The sequence below is a fragment of the Sciurus vulgaris genome, assembly GCF_902686455.1.
Source record: "Sciurus vulgaris genome assembly, chromosome: 3".
Lineage (NCBI taxonomy): Eukaryota > Metazoa > Chordata > Mammalia > Rodentia > Sciuridae > Sciurus > Sciurus vulgaris.
Window position 1 is genome coordinate 86570594 of NC_136463.1, and position 20292 is coordinate 86590885.

Sequence of the window (20292 nt, forward strand, 5' to 3'; positions counted from 1 at the left end):
GTACTCAATGAAATTCCACAGGTTATAAAAGGGGCATGTGTATGTATAACAATACAGTTATAAAATTAATTATAAAATAATTATATATGTAAAAATTTTTCTCGGTACCATGGTATCATAAGAAAGGCTAAAATATGTGGGTCCTGTGACAGATGTTACATATACATCAAGAATTTTATTTAAAAATGGGGAAAAAATTCTAACTTCAAGGAAATATACCATACTATTTGAAAACCTAATAATAACAATGATGATAATGATTTGGCAACTGCATTTCAAACTTAATCACTGGGTAAACACTTCTAAATATGGGATTATGCAAAGTACAAGAAAATGTTTCGAAGTTAAATAGTTGTCAATGACTATCGTACACTAGAAACATTAAGTTTAAAAGAAAAAATGGAAAAGAACAAGATAAACTAGAATCTCATAGAATCACACAATCTCAGAGCTCAATGAGTCTCTGAAATGATGTTTCAAAACCCAGCTGGCACTTGAATCTGGAAACATGTATTTCAATCTGCTTTCAGAATGATTTAGATTTGACTAGATAGAACAGTTCTGAACAGGTCTAACCTTTCAGACAGAAAAATGGAAGAGAGTAGGAGCAAATAAGAGAGACAGAGAGAACACCAATCTGAGAGTCTGTCTAGGAGATGTCAATTACACCTGCCTAGAAATGACTATAACAGGGCCTCAAACTTAGTCCTTAGTTTTCAGCAATTTTACTGAAAGAATGAAATAGGACAACTGAAATACTTTAGCCCATCTCTTCCAAGCATTTCCAACCATCCAGGACCTAGTCCAGTTGCTAGCTAAGTTTTCTAGGATGTCCATAATTGGAAATAATGTAATCTTTCTTAAGCACAGTAATACTATTCATACTTTCTTAACATTACAACCACTGCCAGTGCTCTACCTCACAATATAGATTATAATAGGACCATAAAATACAGCAAATTAATTGTCTATCATGGTTGTAACAATGTTATATGACAAAGAAATAAAAAATGGCTGTCTTCATCCCAAAGCAATTTAAAAACTAACATGGAGTCACTCTCGGCTACTCTGATCTACTATATGCTTTGCAAAATGTATCCTTTCAAAGCATTTTTTAATACAGATATTCCCTGCTGTTGCATAATACAGTAAGCCTGCACAAAGCCTCCGTTTGTCATGGGAGGCATTTCTTTGAAAAGACCTTTCAGTGATCAGGAATACAGGGTATCAATGAGCATCTCCGAAGGAGGTCCTAACTGGGAAACTTAAGCAAAGGAATCTCATTTTGTTCCTCTTATAAATTTATACTCTGGTCCACATGACAGAGTTGGTAAATGCTATTTTAAGATTAGAAAACTGAGACTGGGGATGTAGCTCAGTGGTAGAGCACTTGCCTACCATCATGAGACCTGGGGTTCAATCCCCAATACTGGAAAAAGAAAAAGAAAAGAATAAGAGGAGGACACTTTATCATATTCAGATGAAAAAGGAAATGGTATTGGAAGGGATCATAAGGTTGTAGAGTCCCTATTTACATACCAGAACAGTGTATGGAAGAACTAACATGAATTAGGAGAAGCATTGCTAAAGCAAGACTTACTCCTACTTTGGACTGTAATGGACTTTGTAATGCTGCATGGTGGTGTTTAAAAAAATTGTATCAGAGCAATTCAAAGAAAAAATATGAACCATAGAAAAAGACTTCTAAGAAAGCAATATTTGAACTAGGACTTGAAAAGATGGGTATTCTTGAAAGAATAGGTACAGAATTGGGAAGGACATTTAGGGAGAGGAGCAACTTAATTAAAAAAAAGTTATTATGATCTGTGTACATAAAAATATGGACTATGATTTGTAATATGAACAATATGAAAAGAAACCAAGTCATGAAATCAGAAAACAGGGAGTAAACACTCCTCATGAAGAACTTTACAATGTAGTAGTTAAAATTCATGCCTTCTTTAAATAAACTTGTTTATTTCTGGAACACATGCTTTTCTAGGCCCACGCCATGTTTGAGTCATAATTTTAGTTCAATGATAATGTAAATTATAGAATGGTTCCTGAAAGTACATATGAATAGCCTATGAAAACAACCTTGAGTGGGTTGGACTTCTTTCATTTAAAAAAGTAAAGTTGTTTCATTTTCTGTAGGACTATATTCATAGGACTGTTTGTCCTTCACATTTATGAAGAATAATTTCAGTACATTCATATAATCCCTAAATGACAGGTTTATACTAACCTTTTAAAACATGTTTTTATTCAATTGGCCACAATTAAATGAAAAGACAGAGAATTACTTTTTAAAAGAGAGAGGAAAAATGTTGACCTCTTAAAAAGTAAGGATTTAGGAAGTAAAATTACATTTCTAAGACAGAAAGAACAATATGGAACCAGAGCGATGAAAGAATTTTGCAATTTAGTTTTGAAGCTCTTAAAATAAAAGAACTAGAATTACAATACTTGTGGTAACATGGTTTTGATAAAGAATATATATGAGATTAATAAAGTGAGAAAATAGCTGTGGTTTGAAGTGATTACAAAATGACAATGGGAAAATGTTGCATGAATTTCTCAAAAGAAACATTATCAAAAACAAAAAGTTTTATTAACATTTGCATATCAGCATTCTAAATTTACTTGCCTTCCATGATATCTTTAGCCTGGACACTGATGTCACAATGGATAAGTTTTCCTCAAGCATGTAAACATCAAGAGATAATTTCATAAAAATATAAAGTACGGATGTGCCAACATATCTGTTCTAGACAGGATTCTGCAAATTGATTTATATCAATTATATCCTAACATAAATATCCTAGAAGAGCTACTTACATTTTTTTAAATACCAAGGATAATTCTTTTATGAACTGCAGAATCATTTCCCATATCTGAACTTAGTCAGCATATTTGAATATGTCAACTTATTTACCTAGAGGTTATCTGTACTGAGACTCCAGAGCTTTCTTCCTGAGATTTACTACAACAGAAAGAGGTTTGCCATTTCAATTCTTAAATAACTTTGTATTGCACAATATTAGTTTGGAGCATTCTTGTAATCAACTAGAGTCCTAAGGTGGAATTCACAGTCTATCTCAAAAACACTTTGCAGCAGACATATCTTTAAGAAGTAATTCATGACTTATTACCTAAATCGCTCCTGTTGTCCCAATCATTGTGTGAAGTCAGACTGACTGATAACACCTCTGCACCCCACACACTCAAAAATGAAACACCCACATGCACCTCCCTTCATCAGCCCAGTAGCAGAGAGTGCCTTCATCTTTGATATACTACACAGTAATCATGTGACAGTCAATTTCTCACTCTCAGTAAAACACCTGACAATAACAATTTACAGGAGAAAAAGTTTGTCTTGGGCTCACAGCTTCAGAAGTTTCTGTCCATAGTTTGCTGATTCCTTTGCTCTGGACCTGCAGTGAAGCAGAATATCATAGTGGAAGAAAACTGTTGGGACATAATCAGAAAGCAGAGAAAAAGAGAGAAAGAGAGAGAGAGAGAAAAGGGGTAGGGCCAGATATAGTCCCAAAAACCACTCCCCCAGTGACCTACTTCCTCTGGCCATGCCCCATCTGTGTACAGTTGCCAACCAGTAGTCCATTCACATTATTAATCTAACAAACAGATTAATCCACTTGAGGTTGCAGTTCTCATGATCTAATAATTTCACCTCTGAATATTCCTGCATTTCCTAACACAGGAGCTTTTGGGGGGATATTTCAGATCCAAACCACAGCATTCTATAATCTCTATCTATACTACCTAATGGGACATTGCTGGTGTTATGAGTCAAATATCTTCAACCAGCTGTTTTTGTGAATAAAATTTTACTGGAGTCATACTGTACTCATTTGTTTACATATTCTCTATGGATTTTTTAGAATACTACAATGGCAAAATTGGGTAGTTGTGACCAAAATGGTATGATCACAAAGTCAAAAATACTTACTATCTGTCCCTTTATAAACTTGTTGATGATTGATCTATAGTCTAAATGCCATAATATATCAGGAATTATTGCTCACTTAAAGATGCCTACATTGAGTGCTTCTTAATTTAAATGATGCAAAGTGATGTCTGAAGGAGGCACTTAGAACTCTTATTTTTAATCTAATTTTGACAATCAGTTTTAGTGAATATCCTTTAATATTATACTACAAATGGCTATAGCATTTTGCCATCAAAGAAGAAATAATATGTAGTATGCATTTTCAATGTGCCAGGCATAGGTATGCTCTTTTGGATAAATGATTGATTTCAATCTTCACAGCTACTTAGTGAACTATTATTATCTACAATTTGCAGACAAATAGAGGACAAAAGGGCTTATAAAAATTGCCTAAGGATAAATAACTAGTATGTGAGGCCGTTGATTTTATGCCAGGTCCTTATTCTTCAACATCCAGGTTACTCCTAGTACACAAACAAAGATTTTCTTTAAGCTATTGAGGAAACTAAGTAAAGCATGCAGGTAATTTACATCCTGCATTGCTTCTCTAGCCCAAGAGTCCTCTAATATTTATTTGCAAATAAATACTACAGTATAAATAAAAGGAGCCCAAAAATGCCAGTTAGAGCCATTACAATGGAAATAGCCCTTTAGAAAACAATTATCCAACTATCATACAGGTAGAAAAGTAGTAGTGTGACACACTGTGTATTATGGTTCTCCCTGAAAGCGTCTCTGTGTTGGAGGCCAAGAAGCTTTTAGCCATTACAAAAGATCTCAGCTTTGCCTCTCTGTAATTCATTCCTCCACTCAAGTCAATTTTCAAACTTTCATTTGAGGAGTTCATTGACAACATACTTTGAAACGAGTGGCATACATTATATTTCATGAACCACTGAGGTGGCATCAGACCTTGTCTGAAATGCACAGTCTAGTTCTGTGTACAATATTAGAATGGCTATCACTATTCTGAAAGTCTTTGCACTAAAACAAAATGAAGGTCTCAGATGTTTGAGGACACAAATGGACTCCTGATCAGAAACAGGATGCTGAGAAAGAGACTTTATTTAAGGAGACGGATCCATGTGACTGATCCAAATGAAAAGGAATGGAATCGTATTTCAAACAACTACTTTGATCCCACAGAGTTGATTTCCTTAGAAATCACATCATAATCAAGATCAATCTGAGAGTGAAAGGAGTGAAAAAAAGGGATCATCATTTTACTATTATTTAGCCCAAAATTTTAGAAAGTTTGTTAAGAACATTAATCAAGTAATATTCTGCATGTGCATTTCATAGTTAATTCTACTGACATCTACTAAGTTTACAAAGTGCTAAACATTTTGTGATATCTGGAGCTTCAAAGTTGTTTTCTCCTATAAGATGCTGCCCTCAAGGAATTGCTTCTAAAAGAGAACATGATGGATAAATAACTACAATATACTAACAAAACTAAAATAAAGTAAGAGTGGAGAAGAAAAGTGATAAGACCATTTACCAGCATGCATTATAGGGTAGGTCAAATCATTCATCTTTAGTTAGTGAAACAAAGGAATCCAAGATCAGAAAAGCTGCAAACTTCTTCCCATAATTGAAGTGAAAACTCTTAAGTATAGAATTAGAAAAACAAAATTCAGGGAAAGAATGATAACAAAAAGATGCATCCACACAGATATTAGGAAAACTGACCTAAATCAGAAGCAGTAAGGCAAACACAGATTTCCTGACATACTAATGGTTTTTATCATCAATTAGAAGTGAGACATCAGTGAAACATGTATGGTTTTATCTTCACAGCTACTACTTAGAACTAAAAAAGATATTTCCTCTCATTGTAATTAAGCCATTTGTTTAATTCTTACTCTCAGGCATAAGTGATTAGAAAGTGAAATGATTACTGACTGCAGCAAAAACCTAATCAATATAACCTGATTCATTTATCATGTTATGGCACGTTACAAAAGTTAAAATACAAGAAATAAAACACTCCATATCTTTTCTTTTAAGAAGCATTTATTTTATGTCACATGTAAAAATATTAGTGGTTGGGTGTGCCTTTCACAAATGCTTCTTTATCTTCCTCACATAAATAACTACTCCCATGAATCTCAATCAGGCTAGAGTTATTGCAGTGATCATCGGATTAAACATGTTTTCATTTGTTCTAAAATAAAACCAGATCCATTTTAGCATGATATATTTCAAATTCATCTAATGTATTCCAAATTGTTATCTGTGGTTTATATAGAAACAAACACCACATTCCTTTAACCATATTGATTCACTAAGAAGACAAACACTGCCTCTATCATTTAGCAGCTGTTAACTGCAGGCAAGCTTTTAACTCCTGACTGTCAGTTTCCTCATCTGTAGAAGGTGGGAGATAATAATTCAGTAGGCTGTTTTAAGGACAAGGTAGGATAGTCCATACATGAAGGAACTAGCAAAATGCCCAGTACTCTGTAGGGATCAATAAAGGCCGTTAGTTTCCCTTTAGAAAAAATATTCTCTTTCCTCTATTTTTTCATCTCCAAATAAAGATGGGTTTTGTAATGCATTTTCCTTATTAGTTCAAATCCCTTAAGTAGAAGAGGACTTGAGTATTTGGAAGAGATACTATGTATGGTAACAAACTGTGTATTTCACTTTTTCCTGGCCTCCACGATGATGTTAATAGTTAAAAATATTGCCTAGACAGTCATCTTCAGTGCACTGTATGTGGCCTGCAACGAAGTTTAAACATTCACCACTGATCATGACCCACAATTATGTGAAAAGCTTGGGTTTAAGAAGATGGTAGAAAGTAGATGAGCCAGAGGAAGTCAAGCTTAGAAATTCTGGTTACAGATGTTAGGATCAGACCAATAGGATAGGAAACCTGGTTCTGCCCATTTAAATTGCGTGGCCTTGGACAATTTACTCTCTCTCCCTGAGTTCAGTTAAATATGATTAAACAATGTTAGGTGTTTAATGTCTGATATTTAAAGTGCTCTCTCCATAAAAGGTGCTTAATAAATTGTAGTTAAGTATATTTTTTTCTATTGTTTCCAATCATGGGGAGGTTGTTAGGGGGCAACTTTAAGTGAAGGAGCTCTCCTAAACTGGTTTTGTGTGAAAGATAACCCACACACGCGCGCGCGCACACACACACACTATATACCCTGGAGTCTTCTACTCCAATTTTGGACCAAGATTCAACAACATTTGCAAAACATAGAAGCTTATTAGAAATGTAGACTCTAGAGTTTTTTTTCAGTCATATGAATCAGAATCTGCGTTTCAAAAACAATTCAGATAATTTAAATTTTCAATCAAATTTTACAGCACTGATCTAGAGAACCTTTTAATGACAATTGCTCCATGAATATTGGGACACAGTGTCTTTTATATATAATATCATATATTAATATTTGATAAGTTGAATTAAAATATTGTATAATCAATTTTCATCATGAAACAGGTCAAACTGGCATATAAGTTTTAGTTTTTTTCTATAGGTATACATGTTTTAGTTCTTTTCTACCCAAGTAGTCACAATCTTATGGAAAGTTGAAAATAGGTATTTGATTATATTAATTGGAGAAGAGTAAAAATTGAAACAAATGAGTACTGCTATTCTGAGAAAAAGACTAATTCACCTGCTTTTCTAGTACTTACTTTTCATGCAGATCACATTATTCCCTAAGATAATTTATGTCATGATTTTATAGGGATAATATAGGGACCACTAATACATTTAATCAGAATATAGGAATGGAAGATGCATAAAATGAAGAATACATACTTGTATTTTTCCTTTAGAGAAAATCCTTAAGAAAGTACTTATGTCTGGAACCCACCTCCAGAAATTCTGACTTAATCTATCTGAGTGAGACTTAGACATGGGCATTTTTTAAAAGTTCCTGAGGCAATTAAGTGAAGCCAGTGCTGAGAACTGCAGCTTTCCATAGAACTAGCCTTAGGGTTCCTGTGAAGAATGTCTTCATCTAGCTTTGCCTTTCTGATTGAAAAATACAAGACCTCACACCACATTCAAAGGTAAGTTGGGCACAAGGGCTAGGTCAAACAGATGGCCTTTGTCACCCACACATTGATTTGCCACAATTCCAAAGTTAGGATTTGGTTAAAATTTATAACACAAAATTTGCTAATTAATGGGCAATTTATCTAATCAGTTCACACTCAAAAATTTCCCCTTTTATCAGTTATATCCATCTCTTCCTAATTTTTACCACTGAAAAGAAAACAGATGTTTAAAACTCAAGTAAAAAAGGAAGAAAATAATAAAATTTCCTATTTTTGCAAATCATTTAAAGATTTCATAAAAAGAGATGTTGAAGAACCACACAAAGTCACTGACAAATGACTTCATGCAATGTCAGACCAGTTAACAAAAAGAGGAGATAGGGAATAAGGAGCAAGATGAACATAAAAGACAGTTCAGGGGCCAGGGGTTTGAACAATGGTGGAATGAGACAGACATCATTACCCTATATACACGTATGATTACACAAATGGTGTGAATCTACATCGTTCACAACCATAGAAACAAAAAGTTATATCCATTTGTGTACAATGAGTCAAAATGCAGTCCGTAAAAATAAAATAATAATAATAATTAAAACTGACAGTTCAAATGAGAATTACCTGACTTTCAGGCTATTAAGAAAGGCCGTTGGATGGTGAAGGCCTGTAATCCCAGTGGCTCAGGAAACTGAGGCAGGAGGATTGTAAGTTCAAAACCAGCCTCAGCAATTTAGAAAGGCCCTGAGTAATTTCGTGAGACCCTCTCTCAAAATAAAAAATAAAAATAGGCTGGGGATATGTGTCAGGGTCAGTGGTTAAACACCCCTGGGTTCAATCCCTGGTACCAAAAAACAAACAAACAAACAAAAAGAATAAAGCAAGGTCCTTGGGAAAACTGCTCTACTAAAAGATTTCTGCATAAAAGATGCCCTTTATGAGTGTTGTTGCAAGAGTCACCCACACAGTGAAGGTGAAACAAAGAGGATATACAAGTTTATTTGGTATAAATTTGATTAATTAAAACTATGCATATATCAAAAAAAGTGGGAAGAACATATGCCAAATAATATTTAACAGTGAGTAGGACAGGATCATCAAAGTTATTGTTGTTTCATTAAAGTCTCCTCTACTTTTCAAATTTACTAATATAACTTGAAAAACTTTTGGAAGCATAAAGTAAAATAAAGTAAAAGACTTTGAAGTTTAAATCAAACTAAGACAAACATCTACTGTTCTCAGTTGTGGAGAGTTTAATTCATAAAGATACTTGTTTCCTTACATGCTACCATAGAAATTAACTGAATTCAAGAAATACAATTTCAAATATCCACAACTTCTATCAATATGCAATAAATTCATTGATAAACTTGGTTTTAATGAGGAGTATAAAAATCGAAAGTTGATGTAACAAACTAGTATATTTTATAAATTAAGAAAATGTTATATGTATGAAAATAGTGTCTCTTACATAAAAAGAAAGTAATGAATATAGAAATCAAATCACCGTCAACACATCTTCCCTGTGGAATGAGTTCAGAGGAGCAAATGCATGACTTCAGGAATTTTCCTAATATCATAATTTACTATAGTCCTCAGTCTGAATCAACAAGTAATTTAAAAATTATTTTCTCAGGGATGGGGATGTATCTCAGTGGTAGAGAGTATAACTAGCATGCATAAGGGCCTAGGTTCAGTGCAAAACTTACATATACACACATATAGAGAAAAAAGACAATTTGCTCCTCCTAGACACCGTATGGAGCTATGGTGGTATGGAAGGGATGATGATATTTTAGGATAAAAACATTGCAAGCTAGTTTGGGGTTAGTGAGGATGTAGAGAGACATGAGAAACTTACAAGGTATAATATGTCAAGCAAATTAAGTAGCACACTGAGAAAGAAAATGTTTAACATCTATCTTTTTACCCTTTGTACTCATAAGATACAATACTCAAATCACAGTACTAAGCCAGAAAGCAGATGGCTAAGAACCCACTGAACAGCAGGTAATAGAATGAGAAGAGGTTATTAATGCTGGAGGACCTCAGAATGCAGGGGAGGCCCCATGCCATGCTCCCTGACATTGCTGTTAGGGACATCCCAGTACCAGAATTAAGTGTGATCAAGAAAGAGTCTGCATATGGAGGAAGGCTCTCAATATTCTTGGGAGAGCATGAACTGGTATTTCTTTTACAGGGCATTAAACAACAGCACTGATAAATTATTTGCAGAAAGCTGCTATAAATTGCACAAAGTAACATATGCAGTTCCAAGAATCAGACAGTCTCCCCATGAACTTTCATGGTAATTTCTGTTATGTGTTAAAAAAAGTACAGAAAATGTAACAAGAAAGGTCAACTGGGAAAGATATGGGTTCCCATTAGCTGACAAATTGAGTCTTCCCGAAAGCAACCAGCATCACGTCCTCCCATTCGTTGTCTCATATTTTATCTGCTGTCTCCTGAAGCTGGGATTGAGTTTGTGACTTCAAATTCTACAGATGGAACATAATAGAAAGTGTTGACATAAATATGTAATCACTGAGTGTCAATGCCAAGGATTCAAAGAATTCACTCATGTAGAGAAGTCTCACCTAATTTATTTACCAAATATTTCTTTCTATGTAAACTGGGAGAGACAGAATTTGCAGAAAGAAAACATGATAATTTTATCAGTTTAATTATCCTATTTTTTTTTCTTCCAGGCACTCTTTTTCACATATCTTATTTGGCAAGGCAAAACAGAAGGAATCTGAGACTATACTAAACTGAAACTTAAGATACCCTCCACCCATGTAAATGATCCAGGGCAGGGTCCCAGCCTCAATTTCTAAAAAGTACCTAACATTTACAATTCTATGGTTGGGAATCGCAGATAGAGCCTTAAAAAGAAATCTTTCCAATTCTTTCTTACAAAATCATAATAACACCATTAGGAAAACTTAGAATATAGGACAGAAGAATAAAATTACAAATATATCCCACTTATGAATATCTATGCAGACATTCTGAACAAACTATTAGCAAATCAATTGCAACAGCATATTAAAACAACAGCGGAATGTTAGGAAATGTGCTTATTTTTTCCTTCTCTGAAAAATAGAAAGGTATATAGGAAGTCATCATAGATGCTTAATGTAATATTTAAAAATAATAACAGGAACAGGAAACTAGAAACTAACGGATTCTGTACTAATAGATGCAAAATATAAACAATACAGCACATAGGACACAATCTGCCATCCTTTATACATCATGTTTACATGTGAAATCCTGAAAGCCTTGACATCAAAGTCAGGCATGAGAGACAGATAACTAATTTTCCTTCTATTATTCTGGAATTGTTTGCCAACATAATGCCAGTGGACTAGAGACAGAAAATATACATAATAAGTATAAAACAATAGCAAAAATAGAAAATCCAATGGGGAGTCTATTTAAAAAGTTATAAATATTAAAGAATTTCAAAATAGTAGCAAAGTTAAAAAATAAATACACATATTTTTCTACTACTGAAATAATAACAGGGCAGAAAATGTGATTTCAAAAATATCTCATTCACAATAGCAAGAGTAAAAAAAGAATCTTGAAAATAACTACTAAAAATATGAAGGATTCATGAATTTAGTTTTAAAACTCTGCTAAGGCAATAAGTTTTAAGTAAATGGAGAAACTTATTTTGTTTTTGGGTATAGAGATCTAATTTTCTATCATGTGAGTTCTCCATAAACCATCAATAAACTCAGTGTATGCTCAGGAGATGTCCCAATGAGTGTACATGTCTGTCTGTCGCTTTATGCTACATCTATATTTAATTTTAGTATGTCAAAATATTTAAAAATTTATAAAAAGAAAGAAAAATTTAAGAACATTCAAATAAAAGAACAATAATGACCAAGTAGTCGCCCTAAATAACATTGAAACATAATAAAACAACCAAGATTACAAACAGGTTTTGTAAGTGCAGGACCAGAATAAATAACTGGAAAATAATTTTTGAAAGTTTAAACCTATCCAAGATATATTGGTAACTAAAATAGGAAAAGGAAAGTATTTCAGATAGACGAAGGGAAGGGAGATCATTCAATAACTGTCAGTCATTGGATAATAAGTAAGACAGAGCTCACTCATTTCACCAAACAGTTCTAGACAGATCAAGTATTTAAATATAAAACATATGTAATACTGGAAAAATAAGAAAATCTGCATGTATGTTATCAACAAAGAAAAACAATATTTCACAACATAAAAATTTTTAAACATTGGTATAATAACAAGCCCCATAGAGAAGCTGGGCATACATGACCATAATCCCAGTGACTTGGGAGGTTGAGGCAGGAAGATCATTAAGTTTAAGACCAGCCAGGACAATTAACAACATAAGAATAAAAAGAGCTGGGGATGTAGCTGAGAGGTAAAGCACTCCTAGGTTCACGTCCCAGCACAAATAATAATAATAAAGATAATAATAATAAAATATAAATATAAATTATAATTTCTCTATAAATTATAGAGAATCTTAAGAACAAATTAAAATTTGAAACAGTATTTGGAACATACTGACAAAAGGAAATATATTCAAACCCAAAAGAAACAGGAACAAAAAATATGAAGAAATACAGAGAGAAAATATAAAGACTACATAAATATGTGGGTGATTGGATTCAATAAACAATTAGTACAAATTTTTAGACACTTCATAAATCAGACTTACAAATATACAAGAGATGATTTATGAAGTGTTTTTGAACATTTATATAACAGATACTCTGATACATTTGGAGAAAGTATAAATGAGCATACTTTTTGGAGAACAATTTAGTTGTATCTGTCCAAATTTTAAATGGAAATTCTTATTTTCCTAGCTTTTATAATTCAAAGACTTTACATATAGAAATATTTACTCCTGTATGAAAACAACATATTTTCACATATGTAATTTGACATGTATGTAACCTCTCTCTCCACATACATGTGTATGTGTACACACACACACGTACATTTAAATGTTCATTGCTGCATTATTAAAGTTAAAATTTAAAGAAAATTTATTAATTATATTTTGACTCATCCATACAACAGGACAACATATAAAAATAAGAAATAAAATTGATTCATATGTATTCAAATAGAAAGATGTCCATAGCAAGTTGTTTAGCAAAAAGCAGACAACATAGTATGATCTGATTTATGTTCTAATCAATATTTGTATGTATTCTCTTTGATATACAGCTATTTTTATTTCTTAAACTTCAATCTAATTAGTTAGGCATGACAGTAGAATGCATTTTGACACACTGTACACAAATAGAGCACAACTTCTCATTCCTCTGGTTGTACATGGTGCAGAGTCACACGGGTACTGTAATCATACATGTATATAAGGGTAATAATGTCCATCTCATTCCACTGTTCTTCCTGTCTCTATACCCCCTACCCTACCCTACCCTCTGCCCAACCCAAAGTCCTTCATTCTTCTCTACCTGGCCCCATTTTGAATCAGTATCCACTTATCAGAGAAAGCATTCAACCTTTGTTTTGGGGGGGTTGGCTTATTTCACTTAGCATGATATTCTCCAGCTCTATCCATTTACCTGAAAATGCCATAATTGTGTTCTTCTTTTAGGGTGAGTAATTTTTGTTGTGTGTATGTACCACATTTTCTTTATCTGTTCATTTGTTGAAGGGCATCTAATTTGGTTTCGTAGTTTAGCTGTTGTGAATTGAGCTGCTACAAACATTGATGTGCCTGCATCGTTATAGTATGCTGATTTTAAATCTTTTGGGTATAAACCAAGAGTGGGATAGCTCGGTAAAATGGTGGTTCCCTTCCAAATTTTCTAAGGAATCTCCATACTTCTTTCCATAATGGTTGAACCAATTTACAGTCCAGCAACGTTTAAGTGTACCTTTTCTTCTACATCCTTGCCAACAATTATCGTTGCTTGTATTCTTGATAATTGCCATTCTGACTAGAGATGAAAGCTTAGAGCAGTTTGATTTGCATTTCTCTAATTGCTAGAGATGTTGAATATTTTTTTAATATATTTTTGATCCATTTTATTTCTTCTGTGAAGTGCCTGTTCAGTTCCTTAGCCCATTTATTGACTGGGTTATTTGGTGTTTTTTTTTTCCCATTCTTTATATATCCTTGAGATCAGTGCTCTGAGGAGTATGTGGTAAAAATTTTCTCCCATTCTGTAGACTTTCTCTTCACATTATTGATTGTTTCCTTTGCTGAGAAGAAGCATTTTAGCTTGAATCCATCTCATTTATTAATTCTTGATTTTGTTTCTTGTGCCTTAGGCATCTTGCTAAGGAAGTCGGATCCTAAGCTGACGTAATGAAGATTTGGGCCTCCTTTTTCTTCTATTAGGTGCAGGGTTTCTGTTTTAGTGCCTAAGTTAAACTTCAGCTAAACTTCAGTTAAATTTTAATTTAGCTGTGATTCTATCCACACATCCCCACCAAAGGGCTCATACTGCTTTGTAAAAATCAACTAGCTAACAACATAAGTAGATTTTAAAAAGTGATCTTAATTAAGTTGGTCCCAAATATATAACCTAAATGAACTACCATCTTCAAAGCATTACCACATACTGACTTAAATTTTACTCTAAATTATACTGGATACATATTGCACAATTCAGAAGGCAGCTACAGAGGTTTTAAGAGAACATCAGTTTGTGTTACAGTAGTGAACCCCAAGACAAGGCAGGATGTGTATGGACATCAAAGTATTTATTTGATTTGATAAAATTCTAGGATCTTCTAGATCCTTTCTTTCTTGCCTAACAAATTTCTCTTATTATTCTCTTATTATTTCTCCCTTCAAGCATTTCAGATGCCTAAGATGAAATCATGTGAAACTGTTGACACTCTTTATTTATTATTTTTTGGTTCATTGTACACAAATGGGGTACAATTTTCATTTCTTTGGTTGTATACCAAGTAGAGTCACACCATTTGTGTAATCATACATGTACATAGAGTAATGATGTTTGTCTCATTCCATTATCTTTCCTGGCCCCAACCCCCTCCCCATCCTAACACTTTTATTGATCTTACTAAAGATGTCAGTTCACTGTGAGTTAATTGAATATATTTTGGCAATCAGTGTTCATACTTTCCATTATATTCCTATACTGTGACCATTGTTAGCAACAGTTTTGAAACATACACACACACCATTCCACAAGTTGATTAACCCTCAGAGAATATAAAAATCTTGCATGAGAATACAGGTGATCATTGCTAAAACCCCAATTAGGACTGGAGTCCTGCTTGATACTAGATTATACTAACTTCATCTTGTTTAATGCCATGATTTACTACATGGGCAGTTTCCATTTATTTTTATTATCTCAATTATCAATAAGTTGTGTTTATCATTTACTCATTCTTTGTTCACTCAACATTTATTGAATTCTTTCTAGTAGAATGCTAATAAATGTTTAATAACCTACTTCCTGGGGGGAAAATGCTTTCATGCCAATTTCATTGTATAAATACTCCCACAGTGCCTGATTTCAAGCTACCAACACAATGCCTAACAGCTTGCACAATTCCTGAAAATTTAATAGTCAACTCTAGCAAACCAGCATGAGTCAGACTCCGGACACATACTGCTTTCTGTATATCAAACATTTTGTAAGGCACCAGGGGAAAAAATGGCAGTAACTTGATTTCCACCCTTGAAGAATATAGGGTCCAGTAAAAGAAAATGAAAACCAGCAACAAAAATTATTATAACTTTTTGAATAAGATAGTTTTAGTCTGTGGTCTCCTTTACTTTCTCATATTTTAGATGATCATTTGTAATACCATTTCCAATAGAAAGTTATTTTAATCCCTTTGAAAATAAAAATATCAATAATTATAACTTGCACTGAAATTTAGCTAGAATAAAATTGTCAATCAAAACTGCTTCAAAGCCTTTGATTCCTTTTATTTCCAGTGAAGAAAATTTCTCACAGGTTGTTCATCTTGTATCTTCTCCTTAATGTGACTCTTACAAGCTCTGTAATGACTTAGAACAGAATTAAATGGTAGGATCTGTCCATGTTATATGTGATAATTACTATAATCATGCCATCATCATTCTCTATATTGATGTATTTTTTCTACAACACATCAAGAAAATTATTTACTTCTAAGATGATGAATGACTTACAAAAACAATTCAGACAGGTATTATGATGATAGGTAATAGGATACACATAATTTTCCCTTGAAATATAAATACAAGTTTCTCTTTACATCCTGTCTGTTGACATGTGCAGATTTATGTTTAGAAAAAATAATTTTTCAATTTTGCAGACATTAAATGGGGGTTATGATTAGGTAAAGTTTGATGCTAATGAAGGAAGATGATTTAAAGTATATATTCTCTTTGAAATATACTATGTTCACAATTTTTTAAATGGTCATTTGGTGAGGGGGGTTCAATTACCAAGAATGTTGTCAGTTTAAAGACAGGTAAATGAGAAATTACTAAACTATTTTAAGTGTGTCATTTTAACTACTAGAAATGATATGTTTTCTTGTGTAGGTAGTAAACAGAAAAGAAGAAAGTGCTGTATGAAATCTTTTCTTGTCAAAATTGCTCTTCCTTTTTAGAGCATCAACCTGATTCTTTCAATCTGATGATTTGTAGTGAGAAATTAAGGGAAAAATTTCTGCAGATAGATATTTCCCAAAACAATATTCCCATACACACAAACCAAAAGCCCCTTTAGGAGCAACAGATTTATTATCAATCTATAGAAACATATATTTACAGTGATTATTGCAGGCTAAACAGTCAATCTTGCACATCACATATTATTAGCTTTTAAAATTATGCTTATTTCATTTGATTATGCCTTTATTTAAAAGCATAGCTATAGTCAGAGTAGCTCTTGATGCAGTTGTTAATGCAAGCTATGGATACTAGGAATCTATTATACTGTGATCTATGATATTTTTATATTAAAATTTAATCAGAATTTTAAAACAACAATTAGTGAAGATAATTTGTTGAATAGTTATGAGAACAAGAAAGTAGATACAACCTTGATAAAATACCTCCTGAGCCAACTATTTGTTTAAAAAAAAAGTGTATCTTCAGATATAAGGGATAAGATAGTCTTCTCTGAGAGTCTCAGAGAAGATAGACTTATAAATAGGTATACATGAGAACAGCTGATGGCTGATCCATCCGTGAATATACAAGGTGTGATGAAAACACATGTTGGGGGAAGAAAAAATAATGAAGGGCATGACTTTTTAAACCTGAAATACAATAAAATTCTCCTGTCAGAGAAGAGAGGAAGGGATATTGAATGTAGAAAGAAAAGGTCAGCAAAGATTCTGCCTACTATTAAAGATCCTGGTTATAGTTTCTGTGCAGAGATCAATTTGGAATTGAGCATCTCTCTGATAATGTCATTTTCTTTCAATATTCCTTATATGCCACTTCACATGGGCTGGATTTTCAGTGCAATCAACTCAATAGTATTCAAAGAAGAAGTTTGCCTTCTGGTGAACTAAAAGCTTATTTATTTTCACACATACAAGTGCTATATGTTATTGCAGAATATATTAGTTCTTCCCATATCAACAACTAGTGGTAGGAATCATCAACAAGCATCCGATTTGATCTTAGTTTACTTTCTGTGTTGGCTGAGTTTGGGTTTAAGTTGAAAGAATTTATTCCTACTATGTGATGGTTTATTTGTGTGTCAATTTCAGTGATCTAAAGGAAGACCACAGAGCTAATGAAATGTTATTTCTTGGTGTGTTTGTGAGAGGGGTGCTAACGAGGGATTAGTATTTGAATCAACAGAGAAGAGAGGATACAACTTCATAAGCATGAATGGTCCTCATACAACCCTCTAATACTTTGAGGGGCTGAATAGAAGAAAAATATTAAGGAAGGATGAATTCTCCCTCTTCTTTCTTGAGTCAGGACATCCATGTAGATTCCCTACATGAGAGCTCCTGGTTCTCAAGTCTTTGGTCTCTGGAACTTAGACCATTAGTGTGTGCCTTCCTATCCAACCTCTCATATATACTCCAGTTCTCAGCCTTTCATCTTGACTGAATTAAACTACTAGCTTTGTTGTTTCTCCAGCTTACAGATGGCAGATTATCAGATTATAGAACTTTTCAACCTCCATAATCATATGAGACAATTTCTATAACAAATTTCCTTATATATTTTACATTATTCTCTATATATGTGTGTGTATATATATATCCATATATATTATATGCTTTATATATGTGTGTATATATGTGTGTATATATATGCATATATATACATTTTACATCTCCTTGTGGATATTGTGTGTGTAGGTATATATTAGGATATATATATATATATATTCTATATGACTATATTGGTTCAGTTTCTCTGGAGAATTCATGAATACCCTATGAACTAGATTGTAAAATTCTCAAAGTGCTGTCTCTTAGCAAGAATAATTTTTTTCTGTCTCTCTTAAGCCTTAAGAGGTCACTGACTTAAAGACACAAATGATAATCAGCATACACTTACTGGATATTTTTTAAACTCATAGCATTACTTGATAAGAATTTCTGTCCAAATTCCAGCATGTAGAATGTGCTGTGACACAGCCATTGTAAAGTTATTGATTTGTGTTTACCCCACTGCTACAAGGCATTCCTGATTGCATACTTATTAGTACTTGCACTTATTAGTACTCATTCATATGTCTTTGTAAAAACGCACATTTCTGTTTGCATTCATCTTCTCTGAAGTCTTATCTCTTCTGTAGCAGCATTTACTCAATATCCCCTGAGCTCTATTTGAGCAATAATGGCACACAGAGTGAGATTTGCCAACTATGAATATTCCATAAAGGATCTCAAGGATTCTGTAGAGTTCACTGACTCCATTGTCTTTGAAGACAAATTTCAACATAAACAGAGTTCTGTTCTTTCTGTGCAAAGCTACGTGATAATAAAAGCCCTGCATAGGCAGGCTATGTTCTTCACATAAGTTCAAAGCATACCTTATTCATTTGCATTTCCTCTTTCACTAGATTCTTAAGAAGAAGCTTATTTTTTGGATTATATCAACAGGAGAGAAGTCAACAAGGAGAAAAATAATCCATGGACAATTTAAGGCAATTATCATAGTTTTGGATCATGATATAATTAAATATACAGATCAAGTTTTATTTACCTTTGTATTCCAGTGTAGAGCACTATGTCTGGTATCTGATATTTGTTTAATAAGCAAATATTTGTTGAAGAAATGAAGCATGGTTCTTATGCATGCTTTATTTTATACCAGTCATGACGCAGTGATGATCAGACATTTAAACAGTGTCAATGGCTACTCTTCAAAGACAAAGGATATAGCCTCTTAATCCACAAAACCTAAAAACTTACTGTCTCTTAACAGAGAACATTTCTTAGATCCTGGATAAGAATATAATCATAAATATAAAAAAATAGTCACCATTCCATGAATATGTTTTACATAGGTACATTGATAGCATATCTGAAATTTAGTATTTTACTTAATGCTTCTTGTATCATATGCTTCTTTTTATGATGACAGCAGCTCTTTCTCCTATTCTAACAACTGTTACAGTATCTGTTGAGTGGACAGAACCGCATGACTGCTTCTCCCTGGACTCCCAATTTCCATATTTGGGATTAAGAAAATTCTTCTACATAATGTGCTCACAACTCTGATACTCTCTTGTTGTACAGCTCCCTATCACAGTCTATCACAAACTTAGGACTTCAGAGGTTGCATATATGGTCATTTCTTAATTCCAACACAAATGAGGGCAACCGAGGGGTCAGGTTCTGCATTCTTCTCCACAGACCACACTGAAAAACTCCAGTCTTTACTGACACCCATTGTATGGCTCCTACTGGAGAGTCTAGGTTTTCATGTTTCATTCTCAAAGAGAATGAGCAGCTATTCAACTCTGTTAAAAGGAGATAATACTACATATTCATTCCTTGCATGTTCTTTCTCCTAGAAAACCAAATTAGGTCAACTTTGTAGATAAAATATAATAGGAAATCACAATGTGTTTGGATTTTTCTGCTTTTTGCCTTGTAATGTGATCACTGAGAGATGTGTATAAGAATGCTCATTTTATCTGTTAATCATTTATCCACTTATTAAAACATGTTAAATGACTTATGTGCCCAGCTCACTGGACTATACATTAGGGATCGAAACATGAATAAGATACATATTATACTCTAAAGAAGTACTCAGTAGGAAATAAAATCCTAAATCATGAAGATAAAAACATGAA